This window comes from Heptranchias perlo, chromosome X, assembly GCF_035084215.1.
Source record: "Heptranchias perlo isolate sHepPer1 chromosome X, sHepPer1.hap1, whole genome shotgun sequence".
Lineage (NCBI taxonomy): Eukaryota > Metazoa > Chordata > Chondrichthyes > Hexanchiformes > Hexanchidae > Heptranchias > Heptranchias perlo.
In genome coordinates this window covers 6144194-6170570 of record NC_090370.1, presented here as the reverse complement: position 1 = coordinate 6170570, position 26377 = coordinate 6144194, and the positions used below count along the sequence as shown (strand labels likewise).

Below are 26377 nucleotides of genomic sequence, written 5' to 3'. Positions count from 1 at the left end.
CACTTAAGATTGCCAGCCCTTGGAGTCTCCAGGAATTCAAAAATTAATCTCCTGGACACTGCTGCGAGCAAGAAAAAAATCATACGGGCATTAAAAAAAAGTGTCTTTTAATTTTTCTTTGACCACTTTCGTTTATTAGTTATAAAAATATTGGAGTTGGGGAAAATAGGCTGTTTGACTGGGCGGGGTGGTTGGAGGCTGGAGGTTATGTGATGAAACCTCCAGGAATACGTCCAACCAGAGTTGGCAACCCTATTAGCACTGCATGCATTAGGGGATTATGTAGCTGGGGAAGAAATTCCTGCCACGTAATCACTTCCTGTAGTAGACAGGAAGCCCTGTTCCAATTACGTCCTCCATTACTTTGTCAACCCTGACAAATAAAATCCCTCATACTATTGGGTTTCTTATTCTAATCGCGTTGCCATGGGAAATCAGCACACTGCCCTCATGGCCATGCAGGATGCATGGTGAACAGAGATCCAAGTGGAAATAAAGGGGATAAAGTAAGCTTTTCCCCCCAAACGTTCTCCCGTCCTCTCCTGAAGGCTTTGATCATGTTGAAATGTTGCACAGCGCGCCTGCACCTCAGCCGGACAATTGTTTCATTTTTGTTTTCTGTGTAGTTCAAATTATCAAGAAGAATTGGTACTAGGAACTAGACACAGTCAGCATCGTTTGTATATTAAATTGGATATACTCAGTAACTAGTGCAGTGGATTGCAAAGTTACCACTTCTTACAAAAAAGAAAGACTTGCATTTATATAACACAACCGTAGGACATCCCAAAGCGCTTTACAGCCAATGAAATACTTTTGAAGTGTAGTCACTGTTATAATAAACGTTACAACAAGGGGTGTGATAGAGATTGGGCATGCGGGGGATCAAGGCTTGAGTTTTGATGATTGCTTAATAATGATGATGAATGCCTTCACATTATCTGAAAACGAAATAAATACACTTTATTTTAAAAACAGATTATGCTGTCTGCTTTACATTTTGGAAGTGCCTGGGTACCTCACTCGCAGACCAGATGAGCAACAACCCTCATACGTTGATATACCAGCACACTGTGCTACAGAACGATAGGAGGTATGTTTGTACTCTAGATTCCCGGGCAGATTCCCATTTCCCATTCTCAGCTGGGCTGTCGGGGGAGGCACCAAGCAAACCGAGCTACATTTCCAGCGGGAAAAAAAAGAAAAGTCAGAGCACATCTCCTAACAGCCAGTTCCAGTGGGCAATGGCAGCAGGTCGCCCACCTTCCCTCTCAACCAGGGAACAGTATGTGGGATGGGGCGAGAAGCATGGATGCAAAATAAATACATGTTGGAAAATAAGATAATAAATGTTGCATCAGTGAGCAGTTTTTATATATAGCTTTTCCTTCCAGTAGCACAAGACAATACATATTGAATATAATTTCCATATGTTTAGCAGAATGTTCCGCATGAGTTAATATTGCGTTTCTTTGATGTTTCGTTGCATTAATATTTGTTCGGGTTATTATCGCGGCCTGAAGCTGATCTGGTGGTTTGTGACAGAAGATGATGCAGAGCATTTCAGAACAATAACACTCCTTTTGAAAGTGCACAACAAAAAGAAACTAACAGGAGTGGGTGTTAGGAAACCAGGAATTTGGAGATGATCTTCCTGTGAGTTCTGCTGCAGCGCTGTTTTTAATTAGATCCATTTGGAAATTGCTCTGGAATTCAGTGATAATTCCAATGTGCGGGACTAAGGGCAGACTTGCAGGAAATGAACATCATTGTGACTCAAACTCTGAAAATACAAAACAGAGGACGATTAGCTTAAGGTTTACTCAACATGTGTGAGGTTAATAGCTCTGTAACAAAACAGTATCATCAATAACTGCTCCCATCTGCTGCAGACTGGCTTGTCGAGATGTTATGTGTCCTGACATGAAATGCAGTAAGGACAAGGTCAGTTTAAGGCTGTATTAATCATCCTCTCGGTCTGTTCCAAAGAGATCTATAAATCATACAGCATAAATCATGAGAGCTTCTTTTAAGAAAGTCTGAGATAAAGACAAAAGCATCTTGATTTTCATGTGTATTTTATGGTAATACAATGACGAGCTTTGTCCACTTCAGAATAAGATGAGTTGAGATAATGCATGAAACCATATAAAGTCAGCTAAATCCACACAAAAAATGGCCATTAATGTCTAATTTATAGACAATTTTACTTCCAATAATGCTGAATAGAAAACAACCAGTGTGATTAATCCATGTGGTATTTATTTATATCCTATCACTCAGTTCATATCTAATTGGCTCTAAGTGTGGCTGGTTGGCACAGCGATAAAGGCTCCAAAGGTTGTATTATGCTGGGAAGTCTGGTTTTGTAATCAGTATTAAAATGGGAAGCCTGGTTTTGGAACATCATGATTGCTTAAGGCCAAGTGGCTGACCACTTTGCTGCCAACCAAAAGATGGGTTCAAGTTCAAGGGTTACTTGTCAATTCATCTTTCCTGACTCAGTTAGATGTGCTTTGTCAATCCTCATATTGGTCATGAGATGCAGCACAACATAGAAACCAAATGTTCCATCCTGGAAGACGAGAATGGATGTTGTGTGACTTGCACTAATGCTGGGGTTGGTCAAACTTCAGCCCATGGGCCATAAGCAGTCTTCAAGTCCTGTCAATCCCAACAAAGCCCAAGCACCTCAGTTTCTCTATGTACTTATTTCTTACTCACTGATTTGTCTTGTTTGAATTCTGTGGGTTGGAGGTTTGGAAAAGGCTGTTCTTAGGACTGTCGCCTTGTTGGTGAATAAATCCTAAATCGGAACACCAAGATCTGCTAGTATCAGCAACTTGAGATATAAGCAAATTAACGGAAACATGGATTTAAACTTTATATGTAGCCAGTGAGGCTCCTTGGTATGCACCCATGTGGCCTACCAAGACATAAGTCTTGGACACAAAGATAAGGACAGATGAATGGATGAAGGAGGCCATTTGCTCCATAGAGCTAATTCCTCCATTGAAACCTATGAGACACCTTAGATGCTCTGGAATTTCACTTCTTGTTGACTAATCATGGCTTTGATGGTGGTTGTAAAGATTGTTTTGCTGCCTTCACTGTAGAAGACTAAATTACAATGAGACTAACTTTGGGAAAAGCTGACATAGTTAACTAGTATGACCCCTAATAAACCAATGGATATGGTACCTAAAAACCAATGAGCCTGGTTTAGGGATTCCCTGTTAAATTGATAGGCCAATTTTACAGTCTTCCATTAAACTGAAAGGTGTGGATTAGAAACAATTTAAAAATCTTGTCTCATAATTACTAGGATTATATTTAGGACCGAGATAAGGAAAAATTTCTTCACTCAGAGGGTTGTGAATCTTTGGAATTCTCTACCCCAGAGGGCTGTGGATGCTCAGTCGTTGAGTATATCAAGACTGAGGTCGATAGATTTTTGGACATTAAGGGAATGAAGGGATATGGGGATAGGGCGGGAAAGTGGAGTTGAGGTAGAAGATCAGCCATGGCGGAGCAGGCTCGAGGGGCCGGTTGGCCTACTCCTACTCGTATTTCTTATGTTATGTTCTTATATTGTATTTAGTATCTGTGTTTTAAGTTGGGCTGATCTTTAATATTGGTTCTGGGCACCGATACTTTCTGCCCATTGGTGAAAATCATGCACAGCAGCCACTAGTAGTTGGTCATCCTATTTAGAGAATTATCAAACCAACAGGCCTGGTTTAGCAACCTCTGGTATACTGGTAACCTAGTTTAGTATCCTGAGGACAATAAGGTGTGTCTTCTCACAAAGCAGTTTGCTGCTGAACTCTCTGGGATACCTAGGATTTTACTATTCAAGGCTGTGTCTCTCTTTTTAATTCATACACTTTTAAATTTGTGCTCATGACTTGGCAATCATATTATTACTGGGGTTGTTGTTGGGGTGATGCAGCACGGACCCACGTTGAAGACAAATTTTGCTATATTTGTTCTTGTAGTTTTGAGTTTAGTTTAAAGATCGTGTTACAGCACAAGGAATTGTTGTAACATCATGTAGGGGGAACTTCTGTAGCTGTAGGTGAGTTGTAAAGTCAACAGCCTATGGCAGGGTACAGGGACAAATTGTTGAGTACTGAGATCATACAATTTTTAAAAAATTGTTTATTGAAGTCTGTTGTATATTTTGCCTTCCTTCACACACTTGCAATGTTGCTACTATTACCATCACTGAACACCTCACTGATCCTGGGCACCCTGGCCTGGTCTTTGTTTGAATCATTTGGGGTCTTGTCACAACATCTGGTACAGACTATTAACTGGAGACTGAGTAATTGCAGTCAAATCCCATCAACAAAATCACTATTCAATCCTAGGCAGAATTGAAGTGCTTTACTCCTCTGTAAGGCTTCGAAAGACTCTGGGGATGAATGTCCATGGGGATTCTCCTGATTGTCTGCTGTACCTTAGGTGGAACACCGGTGAAACACCTTTTATGGCGTTTCTCTGAAGTTTCTGCGGATCTTCTGCAAAGTTACAGCAATCAGGAGAAATTCAACTCCTCTGTGTTTTGTGCGTATGTCTATATTATCCCATGACATTGCTCGTGGGGAGAGTGGATTGTGGTTGTGATGTTTGGATGTAGGTCAAAAGGGAGGCGGGGTTGCTACATTTACCAAAGAGAATTTAACTGCTTTAGAGAAATGGGATTTTGCTTCATCGGGTTCAGTTGAACCTAATTCGGTTCAAGTGGATCAGGCTCATGGGCAAAGACTAGTTATTGGTACTTGTTATAGGCCCTGAACATGATGGAAATACGTTACTAAAGCCTCTGAAACATTCTATCTCTGTTTGATGGGAGACTTTAATTTTCCAGACATTCAGTGGCACTGATATGCCATCTGATGTGGAAGTGCAGCTGAAAGACTTGTTGAAATAATATAAGACTGTTTCCTAACAGTATGTCAAAGAGGACACATGGGATAATCATATACTAGATCTAGTGTTTAGTAGCGAGCCTAACTTGGTATCAGAGCTCCATGTGGGAGAACACCTGTGGGAGTGACCATATTGGGCCAGATTTTGCTGTCAGAATAACGGTGAGGCTAATGGGGCTCGCCGTTATTCATGCACAAATAGTACAGCAACTTCAGGCGAGGGACAGATGCGCAGTTAAACTCAAATATCCAAAAGTTGCTGGCAGAGTTGCGCCACTCCACTGTTAGCTTTGTGAAAATAGCACCTCTCTGTCTGCCTCATCGTTGAAAGGCATTGAATGGCATGAAGTTGCTGTATTTGCACGGTAGATACGAACTAAACTCGCCACAGAAAGTTAAATCAAGTCATTTCATGTCTAAATACCCTTTTAACAATGTGATAAGTGTTAATTACTGCCAGTCGACCTCTCTGGCACTGAAAATTAACTATTACAAGTGTGGAGTCTCATTCCTTCAGCTTTTAATTGTTGTTGGAGATTTAAAAAATGTAAAATTTTTAATTAAAATTTTTTTAAATTTTTCCGTTCTGTCTCTTTTCTCTCTTCCTTAATTCAATCTTTCTTTCCTTCTCTTTATTTCTCTTTCTGTACCAGATATTGAATTAATTCACTCGAATTTACACTTCCTTCTCAGTCCTTGCGCTATTAATTTCATAATCCTTCAATCTGTTGCTTGCCCTGTTCACTCAGGTCCCAGATGCCCTGTTTCCCTCACTGCACCGTTATCAGCTCACACCTTCAGCAATTTGCCACGCAAAAAAATTAAAACCTAAACGTGCAAGGGCAAGTCTAACTAATGTCAGATGCCGTTCGATGCCCTGCGACAGCAAATTATGGCCAAATATTATTAGGTTTTATTTGGCATCTTAATTGCGCATTTCAAAAGGGCTAATTTTATTGAAATGAGAGAGTATTTGGAACAGACTGCCATCGGGGGGGCCGGTGCTCAGACCCCCCCTCTCTTCCCCCACCCCTCTCTTCCCCCTCCCCAGAGATAGCTCTGCTCCACCTGCTTCAGTCCACTTACCAAGTGAGGTCCAATATTAAAAAAACAGTATGCCTCATCCAACTGGGCGTACCAGCCTGCAGACATACGCCAGGTCCTGTAGGGAGTGCCCAACCCTGACCCCGCCATTATGGAGGCGCCACCCTTGACAAGGCCGAGTGGGAAATCCTATTTTAGTTTGGGACTACAGGGGACCATGGGGGAGATATTCCACTTTGTCGTTCCCAGCACATGCCAGGAGTGCAAATCAGGAAATTGTGTATTTTCAGTCCAGTAGTGTTCATCAATTAACGTTAATCCATAGAAAATTGTGAGCTGGGGGTGCACAATTTTCTGATATGCATTCCCGGCATAAAGCAGTAAAATCTCCCTATTTATTTCCAATAGTGTGTACTGTTTTTAATATATTGGTAGCGGATCTTCCATCAAAAGTCTACATAGTCAACCTTCTCAAAGGCTTCTGGCAGTGGCGTTGTGATTACCACTAGGAAGTGGATGAGAGTGAACCAGATTCACTTATCTGCCAGTTTGTTCTCCCTCTTGGGACGTGCTCCCACTTGCACCACCCTGCCCCAGTGGTCCAGTTGCAATTGGTAAGATAAGACAGGTGTCCACTAGGGTTGCCAACCCTCCAGGATTGTCCTGGAGAGTCTCAAAGAATTAAAGCTGAATCTCCAGGAAACTGCCTCGAGCAACCCAGGAGAAAAATCAGAGGCACATTAAAAACAATTGTGTGGTTTTTTTCATTTTCTCTGAACACTTTCATTCATTTTAATAAACTTATTGTTTTTAAACTTGTATTGTCTGTCATTTTGGAGGAAAAAAGCACTCTACTTACTGCTCTCTGTCTCAGTTATTGTGGAAATTTTCTTCAGACTAATATTAATGCATCCTGAGAGTTTTTCCACTGTGCACAAGCTGTGACGACAGCATTGTGGGAATTGTAAGCACAAACTTTGCTGGGAGATGTAGTTAAATCCATTGAGGTGCTGGTGATAGCAGTGGGAAGAAAGAAGCCAAACTGTTTTCAACTCCAGCTCTTTTGAGAGAGGCTAAGGTCTTCAAACAAAAACATTAATGAAGAGATTCAAAGAAGCCAAAAAAAATTCAATAGATAGGTTTAAGCATATTATTGTGATTTATGTAACTTTTAATGTCTTATTATGTTAAGAGACCTTATTTTGAACCCTGGAAATCTGAGTTTGTGAGAAAGAAAAATGGCAAGTGAAGGGATTTGAAAAACCATTTTGGCAATTTGATTGGTCTGGTTTTTTTTTTGATTGGTAGATTTTCTTCACTTCTCATAGTTACAGACTTCTAATGTGTTGTGGTTGGAAGGATTTTGATTTTTTTTGGATGTTCAATTTCTGCATTTTGATTTGTTGAATTTCTGTGTAGATTAGTAGGTTTTATCAGTTCTCATAGTTAGAGTTCTGATTTGTTGTTTTAGGAATGTAAAATTTGAGACCCCAGAGTGTGATGTCTCCAGTCTAATGGACAGGAAGTGTACGTAGATTGATTGTTTTGAATGTATTACTCATGGATCTCCCATGTCATTGCTCATGCTAAGTTAGATGATGCAATGTTTTATAAGGACAGGAGTGCTTTACTATATAATGCACATTGTATTATTCTACTTTCAAGTTTCCTTCAAAGCCACAAAGGCTGATTGCTATTAAGTAAATACTGGGTGAATTCATTGAGAGTTTAATTGCTCTTTAAGCTGCAGTTGAGCACCCTGGCTTTGTTTCTTTTTTAACAAAGTGAGTATTGACACTATTATATCAGCCAATGAGTTAGAGGTGGGGTGGGACTTACGGCAGGACTCACAGCAAACAGTCTATTTTACAGCAAACACAGTCTATTTAAACAGCGCAATACAGCAAACAGAGTCTATTTAAAAAGAGTCTCTACGAGCCACAGCAAAGTCTCCCAATAAAAGCAGGGTTATTTCTCCAGCAAAATGCAGTGAATGGAGGATAGTTACATAATACAAATTATGTGCGTAAAATCAATCCCAGTCACTTACAGCAGTACGTTCTCCAGGCGTGATTGATAGAAGACTTGTCTGCACAATGACCCAGTCACTTGGCAAGAGTCATAAGGCAGATTGTGATAACACTTTTTAGTTAAGTGCCTGAAACACTAAGGCACAACAATCATCTGCATGTGCCCAATACTCTTTCCAAATAAAGCAATACCTCCATTGGCCCCAACCTTACATCAAAACCCATGAATACAACAGCGTTCATACAAGCACCAGGGCAAAATGCATTGAACACACCTACACCGTACACTGTAAGGATGAATTAAAGTTGGGGAATGATGCTGTATTGCAACCGGTCATTTCTTTTGGTATGAACCAAATGAAGGTAGTTGGGGAGAAATGCTCTTACCTCATAAAGAGTGAAGGGATGTAGGTTGGGTGGCTTTGCCCCCTCCCCTTCCCTGGTCTACTTTCTGTTATGTGTGGCCTTCTCATGCAAGCAGATGGAAAGGGAAGATGTGCACTGCCCATGCCAACCGCCACCTTATGTGACTCTGAAGATGCAGCATCTCAAGCTGCGTCAATGAATGGTGCCATTCTGACACATCCCCTCCCTAGCTGCAGCCATTTCTCCCATTCTTGAGGAGCAAGACAGCTTTAAGGGTGGCAAGCAAACCTTTAAATGCTGGATTACCTACCCTTTGAAGCTAGTGTGGTCTGTGTGCATCATGCTTTGTGTGCTGGGAGCACTGGGAATTTATATAAGTGAGGCATTATAACACTCCGTCAGCTTATGTCACTGTGCGAAGACCACGTTATCATCTCCATAAATAGATGTAGAATAACACTGCCAATTAACAGAGAGTGGGAGAGAATTAAATAATTGCAGGAGGTAACAGTCATAATGAAGGGACAATCACAACTGACAGCAAGACAGAGAATGAAAATGAGTGTATAGTAGACCTACGCTTTCAGGAAGTTACATGACACAATAGTGTATTGCTGACCAATATAGTTTTCAAAAAATATGACAAGTGATGCATCGAGTGGATAATTTAGTAATTGACATACTCTGCTGATATCCTGCAATTGCTAAACGGAGCTATTATGGGTTTGCGTGATTTCAGTGTCTGACGACAATTTCTATAGGACGGGATGGTTGATAGTTTCATGGTTGGTGAGCAAAGAATCCTTGTCATTCACCAACATCATACTAATCATTAAGGTTAAGACATTCAACTGAAATGTCACATAATCTTGAATGATATAATGGAGATAACTGTACACTGCTCTGTGTTTTCTCAGCTCTCCCTTGTTTGTGTGTTTTATGCTTGGGAGCTATTGATCAAACACAGACATTTTGTGTAGAATCCCTGCTCCAGTGACACCACAAATGGGAATAAAGCGCAGTTAGCATTTTCCGAACTTATATCCGACACAACATTCTTATCCTTTGCGGAATGTAGCCTGGTTTTTATTTGCAGAAATATCCCAATGCATTGACAATCCCAACACACAGGAATGTCCAGAATTGGCTAATCTACGAGTTATTTGGGTTGTGGTATGATGGGAAGAATTTTAAAATAAATGGATTAATGCTTGCATTAAAATAGTGGACACAGGAACGCCCTACAAATGTGTTGAGTGTTTGCTGACATCGCGAAACAGTCATTTCTAGGCCTGTAAGTTTGTGGAAGAAGAGAAAATTCACAATAAGGCAAATTACACAATGAAATATATAAAAGTATTTAACATCAGCGTTTATGAATGCCACTTTTGCCCCAGAAGCGAATGAAGCAACATACACAAGGTTTTAATGCTCATCTTTTTTTCACCCGCAACATTGCAGCCATTTCATTGAGAAATAGGTGTCTGATATCTTGCATCCTACAAGGGCCCCTCAGCACCCTGGACTGCTTATACCAAGAAGATGCTCTGACATGTCATATATGCTAAACTGGTGAATGCAAGAGGGAAGTACGGTTGCAGAGTTATATTGAGGGTGTCTACTAAGCCAGTGCTCAACCCAGTTATCTTTATTTTAATACACCAGGAGACTACTGTCAACTAATCTTCAGTCCCGTGTAGTGTACGAGTGGGACAATATTTTGCTATTCCAGTATAGTTAGAAACTTTTTATTATGGTCCTTTTTAGAAGGTGTATGTGGAGACTCTGAGGCCAGAAGAATCACAGAGTGAGGAACCCATCTCACTAGTTTGACCTAATCAGACAGTCCCATGAGGTTTTGCATTAGTGTTTCAAGATGGTTTCCTGGGTTTCATTGGCAGGGCAGAAAAGTGAAGGTAATCCAAACGGACTTTGATGTTAACTTGAAACAATTATGATTGCACAAGAACAAAATTAATATTGTCCACTTACATTCCGAACAGTTTAGTTTTCTGTGCATTTCCACTCAAAAGAAGTAGTTCAGCTTTCACTTGACAGGTGTGGGATTAACCAAAAATACCCCTGGAATTCCAGCCACATAGAAGCACAATGCAAGCCGATAGGTATGGGAAAAGCAACGACATTTGTTTGCTGGTAATTAATTTTATTTCTCTCCCCTTTATCCTATTTGGACTTTTCCCGTACTATAGATGGGACTGGAGACTTCCTCTTGTGCCTTCGTCAATAAACTCCACTGTGTAATCTGTGTATTGAAGTGGTTCTCAATTTTTTTCTCAGTATGGGGGAACTCCTGCAAATCTTGGCACACTCCTGGTGGTCTGCTGTCCTAACCTCTGAAAGGCGTTGTCAGCTACCCAAAGGAAATCAATGCTCTTATTAGTATACAGCAACAGATACTTGTGAGTCAACAAATACAGAAAAATAAAGAAATCGCTGACAATGCACACCCTTTAGGACTCTCTTGAAGATGTCATAAGGTCCGAGGACCCCAGTTTGAAAAGCTGGGATGTAGCCAACCGACTTGAAGGAGCGAGTCAAAGTGTTAGGACCATCAATTATCCCTTTCTCTTCCTGTGAGGAAAATGCCTAGCCTTTGCTTGGCATTTTACCCACAGTGACACAAATGTTATAATTCACTGTGTGGAGAACCTTAGACATGCATCTGCATCCTACCACACACTGGTAAATCACATTGGAAGCACCAAACCAAAGTAACATTGGCTTACAATAAAAGGAAAGTTTGCGCAAGTGCTGGCTCAGATCACTAAATTAATATCTACTTTTGGCAGTACACAGACTTACGAATGCCCTGTGGGATGGGTAATACAAAACAGAATCGGCCAACAAAAATAAAGACTCCGCCAAATAAATTTGCATTTTGTACAACACCTTAATAAATAATTACTGTTTTATTTAAAGAACCTGTATTTTTTCTCTAGTTAATTTTAATTGAGCAAAACAAACACCGATGAGTCGTAACCCCTAGATGAGTGTCAAATTCATTGTGGAAATTTAATCCTCCACTGAGGAAAGAGGGGCAATGCAAGTAAAAAGACAGCAAATCCTTCCTTCAAGGGAGATCACTTGTAGAAAACTTGGCTAGATAAGTGGCTTCACCTAGTACTGACGGTCAGGTTGTTAGTCTTGGTTGTAGTAGAGATAAAAGCTGGCCAGAAGTCAAAACCAGTCCTGCTGTTGGTGTGGCTGTTCTATCGGAGTCTGCGGAGTGCCATGGCCAAAGTACCTTTTAGTGCTCTCTGAACATGTTTCCTGCTACCTTTATGGATCCCATCTATGGGCCTAGGAAGTCCAGGCATGTGTGTTAACTTTTCTTTTGGTCAAACCTTTCAAACTATATCTTCCTAGGGAAGATGAGAACAGTGGCAAGATTTTCAGCAGTATTTGATTCTGGGAGCGGACAGATAGCAACTTCATTTTGCGTTTCAAACTGTGATCAACCATCCTTCTGCTCGATCACTTCTATAAGGTTACTCTTGTGGTACCTAGAAGAGGTCTATCTTTTTCTCCATCGAGAAAACGCTTAGAAAAAACGATGGGTTCGCCTCCTTCAGGGAGAGTCCACAACCGTGCAATTTGTACACTGCCGCTGGAAGGAATGGGCTTGATGGGCCAAATGGCCTTTTCTCACTCCATGCGGGGCATAGATAGGATGGATACTAAGGAGCTTTTTCCCTTCGTTGAGGGTTCTATAACAAGGGGGCATAGATTCAAGGTAAAAGGCGGGATTTGAGAAAGAACTTTTTCACCCAGAGGGTGGTTGGAGTCTGGAACTCACTGCCTGAGAGGGTTGTGGAGGCAGGAACCCTCACAACATTCAAGAAGCATTTGGATGAGCACTTGAAATGCCATAGCATACAAGGCTACGGACCAAATGCTGGAATATGGGATTAGATTAGACTGGGCTTGATGGCCGGCGCGGACACGATGGGCCGAAGGGCCTCTATCCGTGCTGTATAACTCTATGACTCTATGACTCTATGACATGCTTTCTTAGCACACTTCACAAATTTCCTGCACTTTTCTTCAGGGTGATTGAACTGGATGGGCTCACTTAAAAAAAAAATCCTACTTCACCCTAATGCTACTGGGAGCACAACACGTTGCAGCTAGATTGCGAACTAAAAGAAAAGCAAACCAAAGCTCTTATTGATGCGTTACCTTTTCGAGAAATGTTTTAACAATATTTCTGTTTTATTCAATTCTATTGCTTCAGTGTATGCCACCATTTCCCAGACCACAGAAAGTGTTCAGACAGATGCAGTTATTCACGTTTTGCAGTCAGATAAATCTTGCCCCACCCAAACATCAAATAAACCATCTCTATGCTTCAAGTTTAAAACCTGTTGGATTTGCTACATCCCGGAGCCAGGCCTGGAGCTGCACATTTCATTGAAAATGACAATCAACTGTATTGTGCTGTCTGAAAGCTTGTTGACTTAAAAGTCAATTCTCAAAATCCTTTCACCCCAGAGGGTGAGGAAAATCCCTTTGTAGGAACATTGGTAAAAAATGATTGCAGGAAGAATATGACTAGGAAAAAGTAAGAAAGCTACTTTTCACGTAGATTTGTTTCAAACCTCTTGCCCCACCAGAGAAAACAAGTAAAGCATTGCAGCAACTTTGCAGTCTTTTTTTAAAAAAATGTTTCTAGGTGTCCAATATCAAGACTTCTTGAGGGTGAATTTCACTCGTATTTTTCTGCCTCTTCAATGTAATTTAAAAAAATTCTCCTCCTTCCTTGTCCAAAGATCTCCCTGCACCATGGGCCATCCACAGCTAAGAGGTCACATAAGTGGCCTGCTGATGGACCTCCTCCAATGCCACTCTGAAACCAGCTACTTGAAGGGGTATAAGAGGGGTCTTGCTTGATTTGCCTATTGGAGCTTTCCTCCTTCCCTGTGCGGAAGCCCCTGGTCTCCATTTTGTGCACAGCTGAGGTTAAGAATTCAACATGCGGGAGATTCAAGGTGTGTGAGTTCTCACCGCACCACTCAATGGGACAGCACACGGGAGCGTTCCAACAAGCAATGGGGTAGACCTTTACCTTTACCACTTGGGCGTTAAGCATCACCTGGGCCGAAGGGAAGATCTGGCAGCCAGGATTGCACGCCCCTTACAGAACCCGTTGGATTTTCCTTCTGGTGATTTGAATAGAAGGAAAATCAGGCGGCTTCTGATATCAGCATGCGATCCTCCCCGCCAGACTTTCCTTTCTGCGCTCTGCTCAAGGTGATGCTTAACCTTGAGGGTGAGGATAAAGATCCACTCCTGTGTCACCACCTCACTGAGTGCATTTGCCTCTTAAAAGAAGTGATGTTGTTCATTAGATGAACAAGATTATTGGAAATAGTACTACTTTGTAAGGAAGTAACCCCATTGGGAGTAAACGCTGGATGAACTATCCATTGGAACAAATTTTCATTGTTCTGTGTTATTAGAAGGAACAATGTATATTTCTAATCCTTAATAATATGTTCATATGTGTCGTAACTATTTTGATTTCTCTCTCTCACTGGAGTTAACTCAAAAAACATCTACCACTCTAGATAGGGTTTTCCCTGTGTTAACTAATGAAAACCATCCATTTCACCCCCTTTAGAGAGGAAGCCTAACCTTCAATGTCCTTTTAAAATGCAAGTTCTTTTCATTAATAACTGCTGAATTTTAACTATCTGTTTTCCTGTTGGTTTTAATTTGAATATTTTTATTGCTCAGCGGCGATATCATTGGGGTAACTAGTGGAGGAGTTATTGATTGTGACATTGGGACAGGGTTGAATTTAACATCAGTCGACACAACCCAGTGTGCTTCAGGGACTTCATCATTTCAGCTGTTTGTAGTTTAATACAGCCCCCTCACAATGTTGGCATCAATAACTCATCCAGGTCAGTTCTCATGATATGCCATCAGCACTCGCTGTTTTAAACAAAATAAATAAAATCAAATAAATCAATATGAATATAGATACCCAAAAAGGTATGTTAAACTTAAGCATAATCCAGTAACTGTTTGACCTTGAAAGGTGGGACTGACAGTGAGTCCACCTGTTTAAATTCTTTGCGATCAACTTTGTTCGAGGAGAGGTTGAGTAGATTGGGACTCTACTCATTGGAGTTCAGAAGAATGAGAGGCGATCTTATTGAAACATATAAGATTGTGAAGGGGCTTGATCGGGTGGATGCGGTAAGGATGTTCCCAAGGATGGGTGAAACTAGAACTAGGGGGCATAATCTTAGAATAAGGGGCTGCTCTTTCAAAACTGAGATGAGGAGAAACTTCTTCACTCGGAGGGTAGTAGGTCTGTGGAATTTGCTGCCCCAGGAAGCTGTGGAATCTACTTCATTAAATAAATTTAAAACAGAAATAGACAGTTTCCTAGAAGTAAAGGGAATTAGGGGTTACGGGGAGCGGGCAGGAAATTGGACATGAATTTAGATTTGAGGTTAGGATCAGATCAGCCGTGATCTTATTGAATGGCGGAGCAGGCTTGAGGGGCTGATTGGCCTACTCCTGCTCCTATTTCTTATGTTCTTATGTTCTTATGTATCTTAGTGTACCCTCGGACTCACTGTGCAATGCCACAGGAGACCGACTAGTTATGCATAAATGTATAATACTTGTTGACGCACAGTGGCAATTTTGGCAGCTGGTTCCCTTCTACACAACACTTTGAGAAAATGCCTTTGTACAACCCTCCGATTTTCATCGCTCCACCATTGGCGGCCGTGCCTTCAGCTGCCTAGGCCCTAAGCTCTGGAATTCCCTCCCTAAACCTCTCCGCCTCTCTACCTCTCTCTCCTCCTTTAAGGTGCTCCTTAAAACCTACCTCTTTCACCAAGCTTTTGGTCACCTGTCCTCCTATCTCCTTATGTAGCCCAGTGGCAAATTTTGTTTGATAATTGCTCTTGTGAAGCGCCTTGGGACATTTTACTACGTTAAAGGCGCTATATAAATGCAAGTTGTTGTTGTCACACCATTATAATAATTCCAATAAGAAAATGGGTTGAAGGAATGGGGTCGATTTTCATCTATACCACCTGGGCGGAAGGTCGAGTGGGAAAGATTACATGCTAGAAGCGGAGTCCTGCTTGATTATCGTTCCATTCATTTAAATGGTGGGATAATTGGGTGAGATCCATTGTGGTTGTGTGATCCTGCTCACCTGATGTTCCATTCTGTCCATTGCCCAAGCAATGCCCAGGTGGTACAGACAAAAATCTTGTTAATTTGGGATCTGTTGGCAAGCTGGAGCATCGACGTACAATTACCGCTATGAATTTGTGTTTTCCTTCAGCTGGTCCCTATACTCTCTAATGTATTGTTCTAATATGCCAAATTGTTGGTTTAGTCTGCTTGACTTGGATTGAGAAAAAGGAGCAAGCAGCAGGCTTCGCTGAGGAAATGCACAGATCAATCAGAGTCCTGGCTAGTTTCATCTCAAGTCCGGCTTGATCCAGTCTACAGTGGGATGCAATCCTGGCCTGTTAATGAACCATTAAGTCCAATCCACTTGTGTGCCTTTTGAGCAGATTATTTACATAAAAGCACGAGGTGAGCTTTCAGCTTGTATTAATGACTGGCTTTCGCATAACAAAAATAAGTGGGTTCGTGAGAAAGGAAGGGAGTCACTATACACACACTCCTCCACTTGCCTGGATGAGTGCAGCTCCAACAACATTCAAGAAGCTTGACACCATCCAGGACAAAGCAGCCCGCTTGATTGGCACCCCATCCACCACCCTAAATATTCACTCCCTTCACCACCGGTGCACAGTGGCTGCAGTGTGTACCATCCACAGGATACACTGCAGCAACTCGCCAAGGCTTCTTTGACAGCACCTCCCAAACCCGTGACCTCTACCACCTAGAAGGACAAGGGCAGCAGGCACATGGGAACAACACCACCTGCATGTTCCCCTCCAAGTCACACACCATCCCGACTTGGAAATATATCGGCCGTTCCTTCATCGTTGCTGGGTCAAAATCCTGGAACTCCCTTCCTAACAGCACTGTGGGAGAACCTTCACCACACGGACTGCAGCGGTTCAAGAAGGCGGCTCATGACCACCTTCTCAAGGGCAATTAGGGATGGGCAATAAATGCTGGCCTCGCCAGCGACGCCCACATCCCATGAACAAATAAAAAAAAACTATGCATGTGATAAAGCCCATGAGGTCCGTGCAGCCATGATTGTTATAGAACGTACCATTGGCATCTTGAAGCAGCTTCAGATGTCTCAACAGACCAAAGGTGCCTTACAGTATAGCACCTCCCACTTCAGCCCTAGGATATCCAAGATCATTGTCACCTGCTGCATGCTCTACAATTTGGGTATACAAGGAGGCCTACCCATGGAGGAGACTAGTGCAGAATTGAACACAGCACAGGAAGCAGCCACTGACCAAAGGGATGTTACTGCAGAAACACCAGTGCAACTCGGAAGACTGGTGTTCATCCAAGATTCATTTCGCCAAGTGCCTGAAGTCCCCTTTAAAGAATCCTGCTGTAGGCTACTGACCCATGAACAGCTTGCCCAGAGAGCTTGGCCTGTAGGACAGTTATCGGGGGTGGGGGGTGAGCATAAAATCCGGCAAGGCAGTAGCTCTTAAAGGGTGGCAGCTTGCCCTTAAAGGGGAGTTGTTGTGTCGCAAGAGTGAACTAATTGCTCACAGTGATACAGCAGTCGTGGGGTATCACTGCTACTTTGGATACTGAAGAGTTGGAGGTCCTGCTACAGGAGATGCACCGAAGGCCCTATTCTGGGGGCTGAAGGCCCACCCTTCAGTAAAAGCACAAATTACAGCTTCATGGAGATCGACAACTGAGTCAATGCAGTCACCCAGGTCTCTTGTACCCGGCTCCAAATGGGGAAGAAGTTTGCCGGTATCATGAGGAAGGCGAAGATAACTGAATCCATATTGGTCAAATCTCTTGCAGAGCTCACCAACCATGGCAGAAACCTAATTTGGGAACTGCCACACCTTTTGTGAGGTACCATTTGAAGCTTTGTACACAACCTTTTGCACCCACTCTTTTGTTGTGCCAGAACTGCATGGCACATGTTTTTTCTTGAAAGTGGAGGTGGCATCTGAGGAACAGCAAATGGATGCTGGGACTGAACTGGTGCAGGCTGAGATGCTCCTCTGCTGTAAGGGGAGGTTTCTCAGTGGGGTCAACAGCCATGGATGCAGAGGATAGTCCTGTTCTTCTACAAGCCATTCATCCAGTGTTTCTTCTCTTTCAAATAATGCAGGCAACGTGGACTGCTGCATAATACGGACATCATGCTTACTTCCTGGATAATGGGCCACTGACGTACAGAATGATGTTTCTGTGGTCATTATTTGAGTGCAAACCCTTTCTGCTCACATCAGCCATAGCGTTGACACGGAGTCCTGATGATTACATGGGTGTCATCTACAAAGCCCAATACTCGAGGGAACTCTGCCATCCAGTGTACCCTGCCCAGTTGATGCCTCCTTTCCACAGGAAAAGCAATCGAGGTGTTGCCCCCTTACAAACCTAATGTTTGCCATTTTGTTTGATGCAGGTATGCACTGCTTGCTGCCTGATGTGGCAGATGTTGCTTGTGGCAGATCAGAAGGATGTGGTGGCATGAAAACGTCATACCGTGGTAATCTTCTCTTCTATGGGAAGGGTTCCAAATGTTCCCCGGTCCAGATGTTGTCTGCAGATGATCCCGCAGTAGACAATACAACTCTGTGGCTGCTGATCTTGTGAAGCTGGTTGGCCTCTTTCGACATGTCCAGGTGGGTGTGGCAGGTTCCATAGACACGTACCCCGGGATAGAGATGGGTGCTGACCAAATGCAACACCTGCATGTCCACCACCTGTCTCCTGGCTCTTTCCGCTTCTGGCTGTTATGGGCTGCCTTGCCCCAGGAAAAAACAAAAAAAGGCACACAACTTCCTTCCCTCCCAACTGGTTGAACTCCCAAGAAACATTTCCGACGCCTGGAGCTCACCCACAATATTTGAATGAAGTGGACCCGCGAAGACAGCGCTGGTGCAGTCGGCCAGCTGGAAGCTCCCTGTCCCACCACACTTCCAGCACTGATCGCCCCGTTGAGGAAAGTCCAGGATTCATCGGCTTGCCTCTCGCGTGTGACGTGGCCATTTGGGTGAAGTACAGAAGGACCATCAGTACTTGCGGGATCTTATTCCAGCATGAGTCAGCACATCAGGAGAGAAAGGGAGACATTTCCAAAAAAACAGAAACATTGAAAAGTGGAGAAGGGCAGGAGGGTCACACAGATTGTAGAAGCCACATAGATTTCTTTCAGGATGACAGAGTTACTATTAAACCAGATATCAATTTCATGATATTGATATTAAAAATGGGAGCAGAAATCTATATTAGATGACAATTACTTCAGACATTAATGTATTTAACAATAATGTTTGAGCAAAGAGATCTATGAATTTCTGAAATGGGTACAGATTTCTAAATACATTGTTCACACCATTTACATTTGAGCTTCTGGCTTGGGAGTCCTTCACATATCTTTCCAGAGTTAGGACAGTGACGTCCAATAGAAATCACTGACTAGCCACAGGTGCGGCTACGGTGACACCGTTTTAGCCACTTGCACAAATTTTAGTAGAAAACGCCTTCCATACAATACAGGTAAATGTACTTCACATGCATCGATCACCATTCAGTGCAAAACTTTGCAGACTTCCTCTTTCACCAAATTTGGAATTGTGGTATGAATTCATCAGACAGCACAGCTCAATGCAGCTTCTAGTTTTTAGTCCAGCAGTTGTGAGCAATAGTTTATCTTCATCAGAGTGATTGCTGAGAACATCAACTCGCACGAGACGCGACTCATTCCTGCTCTCCACCCAGACCCACCCCACCCACTCTCCATCCAGACCCACCCCCCCTCCTCGCTCTCCACCCAGACCCACCCCACCCCGCTCTCCACCCAGACCCACCCCACCCCGCTCTCCATCCAGACCCACCCCACCCACTCTCCACCCAGACCCACCCCACCCGCTCTCCATCCAGACCCGCCCCACCCACTCTCCACCCAGACCCACCCCACCCGCTCTCCATCCAGACCCGCCCCACCCACTCTCCACCCAGACCCACCCCACCCCGCTCTCCATCCAGACCCACCCCCCCTCCCCGCTCTCCATCCAGACCCGCCCCACCCACTCTCCACCCAGACCCACCCCACCCCACTCTCCACCCAGACCCACCCCACCCCGCTCTCCATCCAGACCCACCCCACCCCGCTCTCCATCCAGACCCACCCCACCCCGCTCTCCATCCAGACCCACCCCCCCTCCCCACTCTCCATCCAGACCCACCCCACCCCGCTCTCCATCCAGACCCACCCCACCCCGCTCTCCATCCAGACCCACCCCCCCTCCCCGCTCTCCATCCAGACCCGCCCCACCCACTCTCCACCCAGACCCACCCCACCCCGCTCTCCATCCAGACCCACCCCACCCCGCTCTCCATCCAGACCCACCCCCCCTCCCCGCTCTCCATCCAGACCCACCCCACCCCGCTCTCCATCCAGACCCACCCCACCCCGCTCTCCATCCAGACCCACCCCCCCTCCCCGCTCTCCATCCAGACCCACCCCCCTCCCCGCTCTCCATCCAGACCCACCCCCCTCCCCGCTCTCCATCCAGACCCACCCCACCCCGCTCTCCATCCAGACCCACCCCCCTCCCCGCTCTCCATCCAGACCCACCCCCCCACCCCGCTCTCCATCCAGACCCACCCCCCCTCCCCGCTCTCCATCCAGACCCACCCCCCTCCCCGCTCTCCATCCAGACCCACCCCCCCTCCCCGCTCTCCATCCAGACCCACCCCACCCTGCTCTCCATCCAGACCCGCCCCTCCCTGCTCTCCATCCAGACCCACCTCACCCCGCTCTCCATCTCAGCCCCAGGACATTGCTGCAGGAGTTCTTCAGGGCAGTGTCCTAGGCCCAACCATCTTCAGCTGCTTCATCAATGACCTTCCCTCCATCATAAGGTCAGAAATGGGGATGTTCGCTGATGACTGCACAGTGTTCAGTTCCATTGGCAACCCCTCAAATAATGAAGCAGTCTGAGCCCGCATGCAGCAAGACCTGGACAACATCCAGGCTTGGGCTGATAAGTGGCAAGTAACATTCGCGCCAGATAAGTGCCAGGCAATGACCATCTCCAACAAGAGAGTGTCTAACCACCTCCCCTTGACATTCAACGGCATTACCATCGCCGAATCCCCCACCATCAACATCCTGGGGGTCACCATTGACCAGAAACGTAACTGGACCAGCCATATAAATACTGTGGCTACGAGAGCAGGTCAGAGGCTGGGTATTCTGCGGTGAGTGACTCACCTCCTGACTCCCCAAAGCCTTTCCACCATCTACAAGGCACAAGTCAGGAGTGTGATGGAATACTCTTCACTTGCTTGGATGAGTGCAGCTCCAACAACACTCAAGAAGCTCGACAACATCCAGGACAAAGCAGCCCGCTTGATTGGCACCCCATCCACCACCCTAAACATTCACTCCCTTCACCACCGGCGCACCGTGGCTGCAGTGTGTACCATCTACGGGATGCACTGCAGCAACTCGCCAAGGCTTCTTCGACAGCACCTCCCAAACCCGCGACCTCTACCTCCTAGAAGGACAAGGGCAGCAGGCACATGGGAACAACACCACCTGCACGTTCCCCTCCAAGTCACACACCATCCCGACTTGGAAATATATCGCCGTTCCTTCATCGTCACTGGGTCAAAATCCTGGAACTCCCTTCCTAACAGCACTGTGGGAGCACCGTCACCACACGGACTGCAGCGGTTCAAGAAGGCGGCTCACCACCACCTTCTCGAGGGCAATTAGGGATGGGCAATAAATGTTGGCCTCGCCAGCGACGCCCACATCCCGTGAACGAATAAAAAAAACTCCACCCCGCTCTGCATCCAAACCCACCCCGCTCTCCATCCAGACCCACCCCACCCCGCTCTCCATCCAGACCCACCCCACCCCGCTCTCCATCCAGACCCACCCCACCCCGCTCTCTATCCAGACCCATCCCCGCTCTCCATCCAGACCCACCCCACCCCGCTCTCCATCCAGACCCACCCCACCCCGCTCTCCATCCAGACCCACCCCACCCCGCTCTCCATCCAGACCCACCCCACCCCGCTCTCCATCCAGACCCACCCCACCCCGCTCTCCATCCAGACCCACCCCACCCCGCTCTCCATCCAGACCCACCCCACCCCGCTCTCCATCCAGACCCACCCCACCCCGCTCTCTATCCAGACCCATCCCCGCTCTCCACCCAGACCCACCCCACCCCGCTCTCTATCCAGACCCATTCCCGCTCTCCACCCAGACCCACCCCACCCCGCTCTCTATCCAGACCCATCCCCGCTCTCCATCCAGACCCACCCCACCCCGCTCTCCATCCAGACCCACCCCACCCCGCTCTCTATCCAGACCCATCCCCGCTCTCCACCCAGACCCACCCCACCCCGCTCTCTATCCAGACCCACCCCACCCCGCTCTCTATCCAGACCCATCCCCGCTCTCCACCCAGACCCACCCCACCCCGCTCTCTATCCAGACCCACCCCACCCCGCTCTCTATCCAGACCCATCCCCGCTCTCCATCCAGACCCACCCCCCCCCCCCCCCCCCCCGCTCTCCGTTCAGACCCACCCCACCCCGCTCTCTATCCAGACCCATCCCCGCTCTCCATCCAGACCCACCCCACCCCGCTCTCCATCCAGACCCACCCCACCCCGCTCTCTATCCAGACCCATCCCCGCTCTCCATCCAGACCCACCCCCCCCCCCCCCCCCGCTCTCCGTTCAGACCCATCCCTGCTCTTCACCCAGACCCACCCCACCCACTCTCCATCTAGACCCACCCCACCCACTCTCCATCTAGACCCACCCCACCCACTCTCCATCTAGACCCACCCCACCCCGCTCTCCATCTAGACCCACCCCACCCCGCTCTCCATCTAGACCCACCCCACCCCGCTCTCCATCTAGACCCACCCCACCCCGCTCTCCATCTAGACCCACCCCACCCACTCTCCATCTAGACCCACCCCACCCCGCTCTCCATCTAGACCCACCCCACCCACTCTCCATCTAGACCCACCCCACCCACTCTCCATCTAGACCCACCCCACCCACTCTCCATCTAGACCCACCCCACCCCGCTCTCCATCTAGACCCACCCCACCCCGCTCTCCATCTAGACCCACCCCACCCCGCTCTCCATCCAGACCCACCCCACCCCGCTCTCCATGTAGACCCACCCCACCCCGCTCTCCATCTAGACCCACCCCACCCCGCTCTCCATCTAGACCCACCCCACCCCGCTCTCCATTCAGGATGGACAACTGGCACCAAACTCATTAAAGTGGAACTGTTTTCATGAGTAATGGTTGACAGACTGTTTATCTTTTGTTTACAAAAACAAAATGCAATGATAAATCTAATTAAAATAAATAATTAAACTCACTTTTGTGTAATCTCATATCATTGAAGCAGCAGGTAGCTCTCCTGACTCTTCACCTACCCGAAGAAAAAGCCTGCTAAGCACCTTTTTATGAAGAGAACTCCCATTTAATTTAATGCCAGCGATTAGCAGGTTGTTCATCTCCTGGCTGTTTGTGAGATCTTGCTGGTGCAGAATGGCTGCCCACATAATAACAATAGCTGCAATCCAAAAGTAATTAATTGTGTGAAGTGGCTTCATTTGTAATGATTTGGTACGGTGCTTTATAAATATTATTATTAATAATAATAGTGCTTCCATGTAGTTCCCTGAATTATTGTCTTAAGTGTGTAAACACACCCAGTTGTTGTGAATCACTGGAACGCCAGTGTTATCTACTTACTTGCTTTCAAGCAGAATAATAGATGGTGGAAAATACTTGGGTGCAATAATATCCTTGCGGAGTTTTAACATCATCACACCACTTTCTTTTTGTGCTCAGCAGTATGATTGTGACACCATTGGCACCAGGAAAAGACTGTCATGTAAGCATAAATAGTGGATGGACTGGCACGGGTTTCTACAAAATATTCGAACATTCCTGCACAGAATTGGTTCCTAAACATAACACAAAGAAATGTTCTGATCCGGACTTTCCAGAAGTGCCTTGTGCCCTCAGCACTTTCCATTTGCACAGTGTTGCCTGGGTCCACTCTCCTTCATTTCCATTTACAATTGAAACCTGATAAATGCACATACAACTTGCCAGGAAATTTTATCCTTGGATCAAAATTATGCTTGGATCAGGATTTCTATGAAAACTGCAGATAAAGATAGCCAATTTGCAAATCTTTGTACCACAGCCCATTTAATCATTCAGCAATTCAATCTAAACAAAAACAACATAGGAATACTTAACAAAAACATACTTTACACAAAAGTGATTAGACTCTTGAACTGTGCTGCTGTTTCTGGATAAAATTTGGCAATGGACAGACTACATTTAGTCTGCTGAGCATTAAAAGCATATGATTAAGCAACGTTTTATGCTTGGGTCAGGAATTGAACTCTACGTGAGTAACTGGGACATGGTTTGGTATATTGGAATTCTGTACTTTAGTCAGGTATGTGCTGAACTGAATTTTGTTTTCAGTGGCTATCCCGTGAGTCAGAACGTAGCACTCACGCTAATAGTCTGAGGTGATCTGGTAGCCTTTTGATACCATAGAACTGACATATCTAATTAAGTCCACTATATCTAATCGAGCCCCACTCCAGAGACTTGAGCACATAAACCAGGCTGACACCTCAGTGCGGTACTGAGGGAGTGCCGCACTGTCGGAGGTGCCGTCTTTCGGATGAGGCGTTAAACCGAGGCCCGTCTGCCCTCTTAGGTGGACGTAAAAGATCCCATGGCAATATTTGAAGAAGAGCAGGGAAGTTCGCCCGGTGTCCTGGCCAATATTTATCCCTCAACCAACATCTAAAAGTAGATGATCTAGTCATTTATCTCATTTCTGTTTGTGGGACCTTGCTGTGTGCAAGTTGGCTGCCGCGCTTTCTAAATTACAACAGTGACTACACTTCAAAAAGTACTTAATTGGCTGTAAAGTGCTTTGGGATGTCTTGAGGTCGTGAAAGGCACTTTTTATAAATGCAAGTTAGTTCTTTCTTTTTTTCCTTTAATGAAAAAGTGAGGTTCTGGCACACATCAACTGACAAAACTTGGAACTTGGAATGTGTACATTTTCCATTGGATCAAAATCTAAACGATCTACCCTGGGATTTCTGAGTTTGTATATCCTATGTGGAACTATTGAACGAGACAAGCGAAAGATGAGTCAGAGGGTACGAACGCACATTTTTAAATTTTTCTTGAAGGTGAGGCTTCCTCTTGTCAAAATTGGCTTTTTTTTTAACAAAGCGCCACTGATATTTTTTCGCTGTCCTCTCTCTTGGTCTCTGTATGCACCGTCATTGAGTGAAGGAACAACTTTGTTCCAGGCTTTTGTCAGCTGTTCTCTGAACACGACTGCTGGGAGGCTTGTGAGAATAGACTAAAGGGACTCTTCCCTCTTAAATTCCGCTCCGTTCCAATGGGGAAGTGACTAAGATTGGCACATGGAAGATCACAAATGTGAGCCAATGTCTTTTCCCTCCACGAGTGCTGGGATACCAACACATTGGCCCACCACCGCCACCCAGTGGGAGTGAGTGCTCATCAAAATCTTCACTCAAATAGCAGTGAGGAATATTTCATTCTGTGAGGGGTTTTGGCCTGCCCTTACGGTTGGATGACTCGCTGCTTTCAGCATCAATCTGTCCTTCAAATAGATTTTAAACTGGTCAAAATAATTGTGTATGAATCAGAGAATCATACAGCATAGAAGGGGGCCATTCAGCTCATCGTGCCTGTGCTGGCTCGTTGAAAGAGTTATCCAATTAGTCCCACTCCCCTGCTCTTTCCCCATAGCCCTGCAAATTTTTCCTTTTCAAGTATTTATCCAATTCCCTTTTGAAATTTATTATTGAATCTGCTTCCACCGCCCTTTCAGGCAGCGCATTCCAGATCATAACAACTCGCTGCGTAAAAAAAAATTCTCCTCATCTCCCCTCTGGTTCTTTTGCCAATTATCTTACCATTGTGTCCTCTGAAGGAAGGGTATTGAGAAAACCAATGTATTCAAGTAATCGAAAATCATTTCAATACACTCCTTTACTCATAAACTACTTACTGGAAAAAAAACTTGATGGCTATTATGCTGGGAGTTCCTACCTCTGAATCTCCACATAGGAGTTCCCAACCTCTGGTGCGATTATGAGTAGAGATGATGCATTCAGCCACAGGGACAGAGGGAACATCATGTCATCCTGTACCATCCTTGATCACCAGTTACAGATTGACACCAACAGAGTCCTTGTAGCCGTGTGATCCTGAAGACCAGACAGAGGAGGTGGAAAAATCATTTAAAAACGAGAGGAGCATTGATTGTTGATTTTAAGAAGATAAATAATTTATAGCAGCATCTTGCCATCTTGGCGATAATAAAGGGGAAGGAAAGTCTAAGGGGAGGACATCCTGATCAAAGTACTCTCCCAATTGCTCTCTGGAAAAATAGTTAGAAAAGTGCCCGTTATCATGTATATTTTGCCTCATTTTTAGGCTTGACAAGAGACCCACCTTCCTCAGCCACTCTGACCATGTCACCAACAGGAAAGTGTTGTGTGCACCCTGGTACGATTCCAGTCCTTTTAATGGAGGCCACAACTTGGGATTGGATTGGCCTGGTAACCAGTCTGAAGCTGCCTGACTCTTGAAACACATACATCTGCCGAGTGGTGCTGCACACTCTGCCAGTAGCATGTTTTTGCTTTGTAAGCTTTAAACTGGCAATCATTAAATACTTGTAAATATGTTACAGATAAAAAATGACATCCACTGCAACTGGAATAAAGATGTTTTGGTTTTAT

General features: G+C 45.2%; 2 long non-coding RNA genes across 2 annotated transcripts; one reads left to right on the top strand and one right to left on the bottom strand.

The window, feature by feature from the left end:
* Positions 1-426: 426 nt before the first annotated feature.
* LOC137306944 (uncharacterized) lies at positions 427-26335 on the top strand. The gene is made up of 3 exons (XR_010958969.1): positions 427-506; positions 979-1093; positions 26070-26335. It is a non-coding gene; the product is annotated as an uncharacterized lncRNA (long non-coding RNA).
* Positions 9481-26246, bottom strand: LOC137306943 (uncharacterized). Its single transcript, XR_010958968.1, has 3 exons — positions 26088-26246; positions 25683-25840; positions 9481-10745 (listed from the first exon to the last, which is right to left on the bottom strand). It is a non-coding gene; the product is annotated as an uncharacterized lncRNA (long non-coding RNA).
* Positions 26336-26377: the final 42 nt, after the last annotated feature.